The 10,154-nt window shown below is 45.0% G+C and overlaps 1 long non-coding RNA gene across 1 annotated transcript; it reads left to right on the forward strand.

The window, feature by feature from the left end:
* Positions 1-4,615: 4,615 nt before the first annotated feature.
* Positions 4,616-9,458, forward strand: LOC119857645. The gene is made up of 3 exons (XR_005293652.2): positions 4,616-4,711; positions 7,239-7,374; positions 7,813-9,458. It is a non-coding gene; the product is annotated as an uncharacterized LOC119857645 (long non-coding RNA).
* The last annotated feature ends 696 nt before the right edge of the window (positions 9,459-10,154 follow it).

Below are 10,154 nucleotides of genomic sequence, written 5' to 3' on the forward strand. Positions count from 1 at the left end.
TCAATAAGACAAAGTGTGGGCAAAAGGAAGTGTTATCACCCCATCTTATAGCTGGGAAACTGAAGCATAGAGAGATGACGTGACTTTGCCAGAGTCACACTGGGAGATTTTGGCAGAGTCGGGAACTGAATCTGGATCTCCCAAGCCCCAGTGCAGTGGCTTAGCTGCAAAATCATGCTTGGTTCTTGAATCTCCCCTTCTGATGATTCACGAACTTAACTTCAAAATAACTGTGGATTTCCATGTAAAATAGAGGCAGGGGAAATTGCGTCACATTTTGCTCTTTCATTTTCATGTGCAGATGTGGTCGTGGGAAGGATCTTCAAATTGGGCCTGTAAGTTGATGTATCCTTCCATGTTTCTTTTCCCTTGAAGTATGCTATGTTCTGGATTCTGAGGATCAAACAGGATTTTCAATAATCTTTTCATTACATATCATGGGCAAGAAAATGGACTGTGTCTTGCATTCTTGGAGGTTCATCCATACTCATTCTAACACCCACTATTTCAGGAGAACCATCTCCTCAGTTTGATTATAGCCTGGGAGGTATTCCCTTGTCGTGTATATATCTAGTTGAGGCATCAGCCTACAGCTAACAAAATACACTTGTATATGAGATGCTGATGGCCGAAGGAAAGTTTTGAACAACTGAAAATCAACACCCGTAGGATTTTGCAACAGAGAGGCACCCTGACCTGATGGCTTTCCCAGTAATGTCTCAGAGAGGTGAGGAAAGCTGGTTCTAACTACCCATACAAATCCATTGATACACTTACCATGTGAACAGGAGAAGGGCCATATTTATATAAGCTCACATGCACAGTGGGTTGGCTGTAATATATACTTCATGCACTGCCTCCAGATCCTCCTCCTTTCAGATGGTGGCATAGGCCACATTTATGAATTTGGCTTCTCCTGCCTTTTTTGTTCAAACCACACCTCTTTCTGGGGCTCCACCATCCCATAAGCAGAATTCGTGCAGATCCAGTCTCGCACACCCTGCAGATGGACAAATGTGATCAACAATGTAGCAAATACAGGAAATGGATGGAAAATACGGATAAGTCTTTCAAATGCTGATGCTATTCCAAATTCAGGAGATGAACGGGGCAGGTCTGAGGTTACAATGAAGTTCTTACCAAGGTTTACTTACACTTCTGAGAAAAGCAGCAACTGGAAAATTAAACATTTGATGGATATGCCTAAATACAGTGCTTTGTATCTTAAATTTGGGTTCCCAGTGGCCTGGTCAGCTCCAGTTTCTCTACAACACACACATCCTTGAGTCTGTGTGGCCTTTTCAGGGATATCCAAGGGCTACCCCACCATCTGGAGTACCGTGTCCAGTTTTGGGCCCCACACTACAAGAAGGATGTGGAAAAATTGGAAAGCGTCAGCAGAGGGCAACAAAAATGATTAGGGGGCTGGAGCACATGACTTATGAAGAGAGGCTGAGGGAACTGGAATTGTTTAGTCTGCAGAAGAGAAGAATGAGGGGGGATTTGACAGCTGCTTTCAACTACCTGAAAGGGGGTTTCAGAGAGGGTGGATCTAGATTGTTCTCAGTGGTAGCAGATGACAGAACAAGGAGTAATGGTCTCAAGTTGCAGTGGGGGAGGTCTAGGTTGGATATTAGGAAAAACTTTTTCACTAGGAGGGTGGTGAAACACTGGAATGGGTTCCCTAGGGAGGTGGTGGAATCTCCTTCCTTAGAGGTTTTTAAGGTCAGGCTTGATAAAGCCCTGGCTGGGATGATTTAGTTGGGGATTGGTTCTGCTTTGAGCAGGGGGTTGGACTAGATGACCTCCTGAGGTCCCTTCCAACCCTGATATTCTATGATTCTATGATTTTCTCTCCCCAGGGTGAGCTGCCAGGCAAAACCACTGTTCCTCCAGTCCTTTCAGGCTTCAGGAGGGTCAGGAAGCCGACACAAGGTAACAGTCCATCTCTGTTGTCAGCCAGGAGCTACAATGAAGCCGGTGGAGCGATACTATTCTATAATCTTGAACGCAGGAGTTGAGGAATTCTCTGCAGTTCTCACTGTGCATTAGGGCTTATGATTTTGGGTTCTCACTGAACCATTCCTACAGCTGTTGTAATACTGTTTTCACAGGACAAAGGGAAGAAAGGCATTAGCTTATACTTGTTTTAGCTCTGGCCTTTCTTCATTAGATAATCTCACTCTGAAATGATTTAGTTCTATAACACGAATTACTCTTCTCCTGGTTGAAATGTAACCACAAACCCCTTGTCAGTTACAACGTAAGTCTAGGCTCAGCCCAGAGTCCCACAGGCAAAAAGCAAGTGCTTTTTCAACTAATCCACTTGTCCCTCACCTCTCCCTCCAGTAACATGAGATTATATGTTATGAAGTAATAACTTGAAACAGTCTGCACTGTTTTACATATTAAATTATATGGAGGACAGTAGGCACTTGACGGTGCTTTTATTGGCTTTGTTAGTTTTGTCTAAACTGTAATGAACACCTGTTATTTTATACTAAAATAAGTAAAATCCTTCATGCTGCGATTAGCTAAGGCATGCTAAATTGATTATAGATCTTGTTTTCGGGGGAAGGGAGGGAGGAAGGGCCTGTATGAACACAGTCTACTAATGGATAGAACCTGAAAATCTTTGGGGGTTTGCTGAACAGACTAGGGGCATAGCTTTCATTTTTCACTCCCACAAAGGGGTGTGAACAGTAAAGTGGCATGCACAGATACAGGAGATGTGGGGGTACATGATGTCCTATATAATGTTAACTTAATAAAAGCCAGCAATGGGCCTGACTGCCTCTCTGAGTGGTAAAACCCAGGGGAGAGAGAGCTCAGGAAATCTCACAGCCAATCACGTATTTTTCTCTCCTGTCCTTTGATCAGTATTTTTTTCTCCTGACATTTCCACAGTTTGCCCCCCATGGAATAGATGGTAGGTCCTTATGGATCCATAGATGATAAGGCCAGAACGGATCATTGTGTCATCTACTCTGACCACCTCTATAGCCCAGGCCATAGAACTTCCCCCAAATAATCCCTAGAACAGGGCTTTTGGAAAAACCTCCAATCTTGATTTAAAAATTGGCAGAGATGGAGAATCCACCATGATCCTTGGTAAATCGTCCCAATTGTTAATTACCCTCGCTGTTAAAAATTTATGCCTTATTTCCTGTCTGAATTTATCTAGCTTTAACTTTCAGTCATTGGATCATGTTATACCTTTCACTGTTAGATTGAAGAGCCCATTATTAAATATTTGTTCCCCATGTAGGGACTTACAGACTGTAATCAAGTCACCTCTTAACCTTCTCTTTGTTAAGATGAATATATTGAGCTCCTTAAGTCTATACCTATAAGGCATAAAGAACGAGGAGTACTTGTGGCACCTTAGAGACTAACAAATTTATTTGAGCATAAGCTTTTGTGGGCTACAGCCCACTTCATCAGATGCATAGAATGGAACATATAATAAGAAGATAGATAGATAGATAGATACACACACACACATACATACAGAGAACATGAAAAGGTGGAGTAAGAAGCTAATTAATTAAGATGAGCTATTATCAGCAGAAGAAAAAAATGGAGTAAGAGGCTAATTAATTAAGATGAGCTTCTAATCCATTAATCATTCACTTGGCTCTTCTCTGAAACCTCTCCAATTTATCAACATCCTTCTTGAATTGGGGACACCAGAACTGGACACAGGATTCCAGCAGCTGTCGCACTAGTGCCCAATACAGAGGTAACATAACCTCTCTGCTCCTGCTCAAGATTCTCCTGTTTATGTGTCCCAGGATAGTATTAGCTCTTTTGGCCACAGCATCACACTGGGAGCTCATGTTCAGCTGATTTTCCACAAATCGTTTTCAGAGTCCCTGCTTCCCAGGATCGAGTCTCCCATCCTGTAAGTATGGCCTACATTCTTTGTTTCTAGATGTACACATTTACATTTAGCTGTATTAAAATGCATATTGATTGATTGTGCCCAGTTTACCAAGCGATCTAGATCTCTCTGAATCAGTGACCTTGTCTTTTTCATTATTTACCATTCCCCCAATTTTTGTGTCAATTGCAAACTTAATCTATGATGATTTTATATCTTCTTCTAGGTGATTGATAAAGATGTTAAATAGCATAAGATCAAGAACTGATCCTCATGGTACCCCACTGGAAACACACTTGCTTGATGACGATTCCCCATTTACAGTTATATTTTGAGACTTATTAGTTGGCTAGTTTTTAATCCATTTAACATGTGCCATGTTAAGTTTATATCGCTCTAGTTTTTTAATCAAAATGTTGTGTGGTAACAAGTCAAATGCCTTACAGAAGTCTTAAGTATATTATATCAGCGCTATTACCTTTATCAACCAGACTTGTAATCTCATAAAAAATCAAGTAGTTGGACAGGATTTATTTCTATACACCCATGTTGATGTGTATTAATTATATTACTCTGGTTTAGTTCTCTATTAATCAAGTCCCATACCAGTCACTTCATTATCTTGCCTGGGATCGATGTCAGACTGACAGGCCTGTAATTATCCTGCTATCCTGTTTACCTTTTTTAAAAATTGGCACAACATTAGCTGTCTTCTGGAATTTCCTCAGTACTCCAAGACTTACTGAAATTCAACATTAACAGTCCAACGAGATCTTCAGCCAACTCTTTTAAAAATCTTGGATGTGAGTTATCTGGATCAATACCATTGTGAGTATTCTTTTTGATCCTAATATATTTAAAACATTCCTTCTTATTGTCCTTAATTCTTCTGGCCATAGATTTATCTTTGTGTTCCTTGGCTTCCCTTATCAACTTTCTACAATTCCTAACTTCTGATTTATATTAATTACTATCAGCTTCCCTTTTCTTCCATTTGTTATATTTTATTTTTTACTGGTGCCTTCACTTTCCCTTTAAACCAGGTCAATTTTTTAACCAGCATAGCCTTTTTTCTCAACTGATGTTTATTTGTAATATATGATTCAGCCATTAGAAATCTCTGTGTGATGGATAGTGTTGCAGATCTGGTTCGGCCCCTGGTTAACAAGGGGGACAAAGATGGAACTCGATCTGGGTGTGGAAGCCTGTTTGTTTGTAGCTGTTCTCTTTCATAAATGCCTCTGGTTTCAAATGGACTGTGATTTCATATACCATGCCATTGATGAAGGTCACATGACACAGGGAGTCAGTGTCAGACCTGGCACGAGTCTCTTGCTTTGTCTACCACACTGTGCTGCCTCTCATGCTATTCAGCTGCCCCTTCTTGTGGCCAGAGGTCATGCTGGCTGCTTAGCAGATGACCTGTAAAGTCATCTGGAAGGGGCTTTGCCCTAGGCCTGTCAGTGGTAGCCTGAGCATCACTGCCTACTCCAGTTGTGAACTTGACCTGGGGTGTGAGCATGGGGGGACGAGACTGTTGATTTCTGGTTTTGGAAAGGTGGGAGAGATCCTGTAATATTTGGGGAGGGCATGGGGTGAATTGGTGGGACAATGTTTTGCAAGCCTAGCAGGAACCGGTGGGGCCATTGTGAGGCCCCCTGCACTAGGGAAGAACTGCACTGGGGCTGTATTGGGGCCTGCCAGTTAAAGCTGGCATGGACCCCTCTATGTTTTGGAATGGGTCTCCATGCCAGCTAAGCGTAATTATCTACGCTTCATAGACTATCAGGGTTGGAAGGGACCTCAGGAGGTCATCTAGTCCAATCCCCTGAGCAAAGCAGGACCAACCCCCAATTTTTGCCCCAGATCCCTAAATGGCCCCCTCAAGGATTGAACTCACAACCCTGGGTTCAGCAGGCCAATGCTCAAACCACTGAGCTATCCCTCTCCAAAAGTGAAAGTGGGCAAAGGATCTGCTCTGAAGGGTTCCCACATGACAGGATCCAGAGCCCTGGGTTGGGGGATTTTATCTCCGCCCCGCCCACACAGTGCCCAGTTATGCACCTGGTAGGTGGGTGGAGTGACATTCACAAACAGCTACATGGGCTCCGGCCATCCTGGGCGGGAGCTGCCCCCAGGCCAGTGCTCTTCCTGCTGTGCATGGGGGAGTGAGGATATGCCCCTTTATGTGCCTCTGTGTGTGGGTTTTAAAGGAGAAGACTAAACGCCCCCACTAGGCTGGTTTGAGGAATTACGGTGGCGTAAATGCCTTGAGAGCATTGGGCCTGCCCTGGGAGGAGCCGTGCTTTGTCCTGTGCTGGTACTGGCGTGTCCTGGCCGGGGACCGAGCTAGTCCACAGCCAAACCAAACATCTAGCCCCACATTCAGCTCTCGGGTTCCCATGGGGTTGTGGTCGGTTTACCTCAGTAGCTGAGCGAAGAGTTCAGCCCTTTGAATTTGCCTTGCAACTGTTACTGCGCATTCCATGCATCCTAATACTGAGCTGAATTTCGTTGGTCTTAGTTCCTATCGCCAGGCTGGATCCCCATCTGCGGCACCTCAGTGGGTGGCCAACCCCAGGCTATTATATGCCCCACTTAAGTCCCATATGACTGAGGGCCTGATTTAAAGGCCATTGGAGTCAGTGGGAGTCTTTCTGTTGACTTAAATCAACCCAGGATCAGGTCCTTACCGAGAACGGACTGTGAGACATATGCTCACCCTTCCCATTGCTGTAGCAACTGAAGCAGTAACAGGTATTTCTAGGTACTCTTTTGAGAGCCTTTATGTAGATAAATCTTATGTAGCTACTATTTACTCTGCTATTTAAAGGCATCAATGAACAGGTGAAGCAGTGCTCCTGGAAAGACAATTAATACAGCTGGACACTGCCCCAGGCATAGACAGTCCCAAAGGATAGTTTGCAAAATTAGTATTTTTTGTTTGATTAGCTGTTGTTATTGGCCAAAAGACATAAAAAAATGTTTGGGGCGTAATATTTGCTTTTGAAAAATGTTTAGCAATATACTCAGCAAAAGATATCATCTCGGTGAAAGAATGCTGAAGTAACAAGATGAGTTTCCAAAGACAAGCGGCCAACTCACTTAATGTCTGTATTCCTCAGTTTTCCCACTTGCAAAAGTGGGCCAGTAATGCTCAGCTCCATGTTAAACTACTGGCAATAATGGGTATAGTAATAAATTGTGCTTTACAACATGCTTTGAGATCTGCAGATGAAAAGGACCAGCGATGCTATAAGTGTATTTAATGTTTTTTTACCGATTCCAGTTAAGCAAACTTGGCCCAGGTGATTGTTAACGACATCAGTCAAATTTAGTACCCTGTTGTCATTAGCCAGATATGTGCTCCTCGGACTGCAGCTCCAACGGGGCCACCTGGGAAACCCATCATGAATAGCATGCAGAACCTCGCTCCCGAGCAATGGAACAAACTCCATCATCCCCTGGGCAGCAGGACTGTGCAAACACAGGTGTGTAGTTTTCATGAGATTTAAATGAGGTTGGAATTCGGGAATCCAATCTGGTTTTGGTTAGGAGAGTGTCTCCTGCAAGCTGGAGGACGGGTTCATACTGCCCATGTGCAGCTGTGCGCTTGCTGCAATGTTACTTGCCTTTTTGGTGTGGCTTTCTATAGAAGAACAATAATAAAAAAACAGATCCAAGTAAGCGGAGATATGTAGGCTGTAGTCTAATCAAATATTGATCCTAGCCCATATTCTGCATCCCTTCCTTATGGTGAGTGGTGCCTAGCTCCACGAGTAGTGATTTCATGGCTCACGTCACACAATCTGTCCCTCTGTGTTTTGTATTATTCAGCATGTAATTGGTACTAAACAGCTTTGGTACAGCAACTTTATTTGTCTGAGGGTTTTGTTTTTTTTTGTTTTTTTTTTCTCTATTCTTTGCAGTTCCTCACTTTGAACCGCTTGTGCATTCCCCTCTTCCGGTCGGGCAGATGAGTTCGGAAGCTAATGGGCTCCATTCATCCCTTACATTCCTCTGGCAGAACACACGCTCCAGACCTCCAGTGGCAGAAAGTTTGCCAACAGTAGGGATGTGGCGGAGTACGCTCCTGCAACCCTCCACTGTGCCAAGGGACTGGAGCAAGCTGGAGAAGGCCCAGTGGGTATGTCTACACTGCACACTAAGCCCAGGCTCTGACTCAGGTTTGAGCCCAAATTCCCCTTCACACAAATCAGTCCGACTCAGGTCAGCAGGTGCTCAGGACCTAGGGCTCTGCTTAGGGAGTGGGTCAGAGCCTGAGTCCCGCCGAGTCTTGGGTCCAACCCCTGTCATTCTGCAGTGTGGATGCAGAGCAAGCTGCAAATGTGAGTCCGAAACAATGGTGTAGTGGGGCTGGCTCTCTGTGGAACCATGTACTGGGACTATTGCCTCATGGCGCACGCCATTTTGAGGTCGCACTGCACGGAGGATGCCATTTTAGAACGTGCGAGGTCATGATGGCCCATTCCGGACTATACCACTGGTCAGAAGGTCTGCGTAGTGCAGTACAGACATGTTAGCACTGCTGCGTCGGGCAGTGCGGGCCAGGGTCCAGCAATTGTAAACCGAGGTTTATAATGTAGTGTGGATGCTCAAGTGGTGGCTTGGATACATGGAGTCCCACAAGCCTGGGTCCCCAAGACCCGAGTTTGCAATGCTGTATAGATGTATCCAAAGTGGGCAGAGCCAGCCCAGGAGAGGGTGTAGCCAGGCCTGTCAGGAGCTGCATTGATTCAGTGCTTTCCTTGGGCAGCCTCCACTCCCCTGTGGAACCCTGGGCTGATATTATTTTAAAGCTACCTTCTCTAGCGAAACAGCTGTGGGAGGCAGCTGCAGTACCACCCTCCCTGCAGGGAGAATCCGCCCCGGGGTCCATTAGTTCCCTGGCTGCTCCCACAGCAGGCAACCCATACATTGTAGCTCCTGTGTCGGACCCCTGTGATGTTCCACCTGCCTGCCCTCACCTGTGCCACAGTAACAGAGACGTGCTGGGGGAGCTTTGCTCCTGCTGGCGGTTCCCTTAGACCTTTGGGATCTCTGAGGTAAGATGGTCTCCTGTGATCTTGGCCACTTGTGGCTTTTAAGAAATCCAGCGCCGTTCTTGCAGGGATATTAGCCTGAGGCTCCTGGCCAGACTTCAGCTGGGGGATTCCAAGGGGCCAATGTCATCTTTGGTAAAACTTCATTGACCTCAGCATAGTTACACCAAGGATAAACTATACCAGCTTGTGCGCCAGGACTCACGAAACTGGGCAGTCACATACATTATAACCTGACTGTGGTCACAGGTCATCTACCTACTCAAGCCATAGCACCCCTTGGTAAGTCCTGTGTGACTTCTCATCTCCATCAGGAGTCAGGATTGACATGTACAACCTTCCGTAAGGTGGAAAGGTCACATACTGATGTGATTGACTCCATCTGCAGCAATGTGTTGGGTGAAGCTAATGTGGCTTGAAAGCAATGTGTTCACGGATTGAGCAATATGCGATGGATGCTTGTTTGGTTTCTTTCTCTGGCGACGCCCATAAAATGAACTTGTGACAAAGAATCTGAGAGCAGAAATTTCTTTGACAGACCATGGGATTGCATGGGAAACCTTCCCTTTCCCCTACGAGCCAAAGCATCAAGAATCCTTGAATAGCAGATTTGTCTAGCTGATCTCTCAGGAATTGGTTATCCATGGAGAGGGCAATTTTGTAGGGATAATAGCATCCTCTGATGTTCAGCCCCACTCCCCCTGGTGTCTTTCCAAAGGATGAAATGTACTTGCAGGGCGACAGAGGCTCTGTGAATGGAGATGAATAAGACCTTGGAAGAGAAAATGATTTTGAACACATTTTCATTGTGCTTTATTAACAAGCTACATAACCCAGTGGGGAGTGTGTTTTTACAGGAGCTCCTCTGTGCAGATCTGCAAAGGATATGAATTCGTTACGGCTCTACCTAGGGAGCCTTGGGTCTCTAGCTCAGTCTGTAGCAACTCATACTTTCAGATCTGGAAGTCCCTCTTCAAACCCCTGGCAGTCACAGATACACATGCCTTCCCCTTCACACATGCAAAAATCCCAGCTGTTGAATGAAAAATGGAGCATGCTGCAGAATGGAGATGTTTGCTGACTGCATAATATCCAGTGGGTATTACCCAGGGATCCTGTAGAATGGAGCTCAGCAATGCTCCGGTCTGCCATTACTTGCCACAGGGAGGAATTTCTTGTGGTAAAGATGTCACTTTCTGTGACTGCAG

This window comes from Dermochelys coriacea, chromosome 6 (genome assembly GCF_009764565.3).
Source record: "Dermochelys coriacea isolate rDerCor1 chromosome 6, rDerCor1.pri.v4, whole genome shotgun sequence".
Lineage (NCBI taxonomy): Eukaryota > Metazoa > Chordata > Testudines > Dermochelyidae > Dermochelys > Dermochelys coriacea.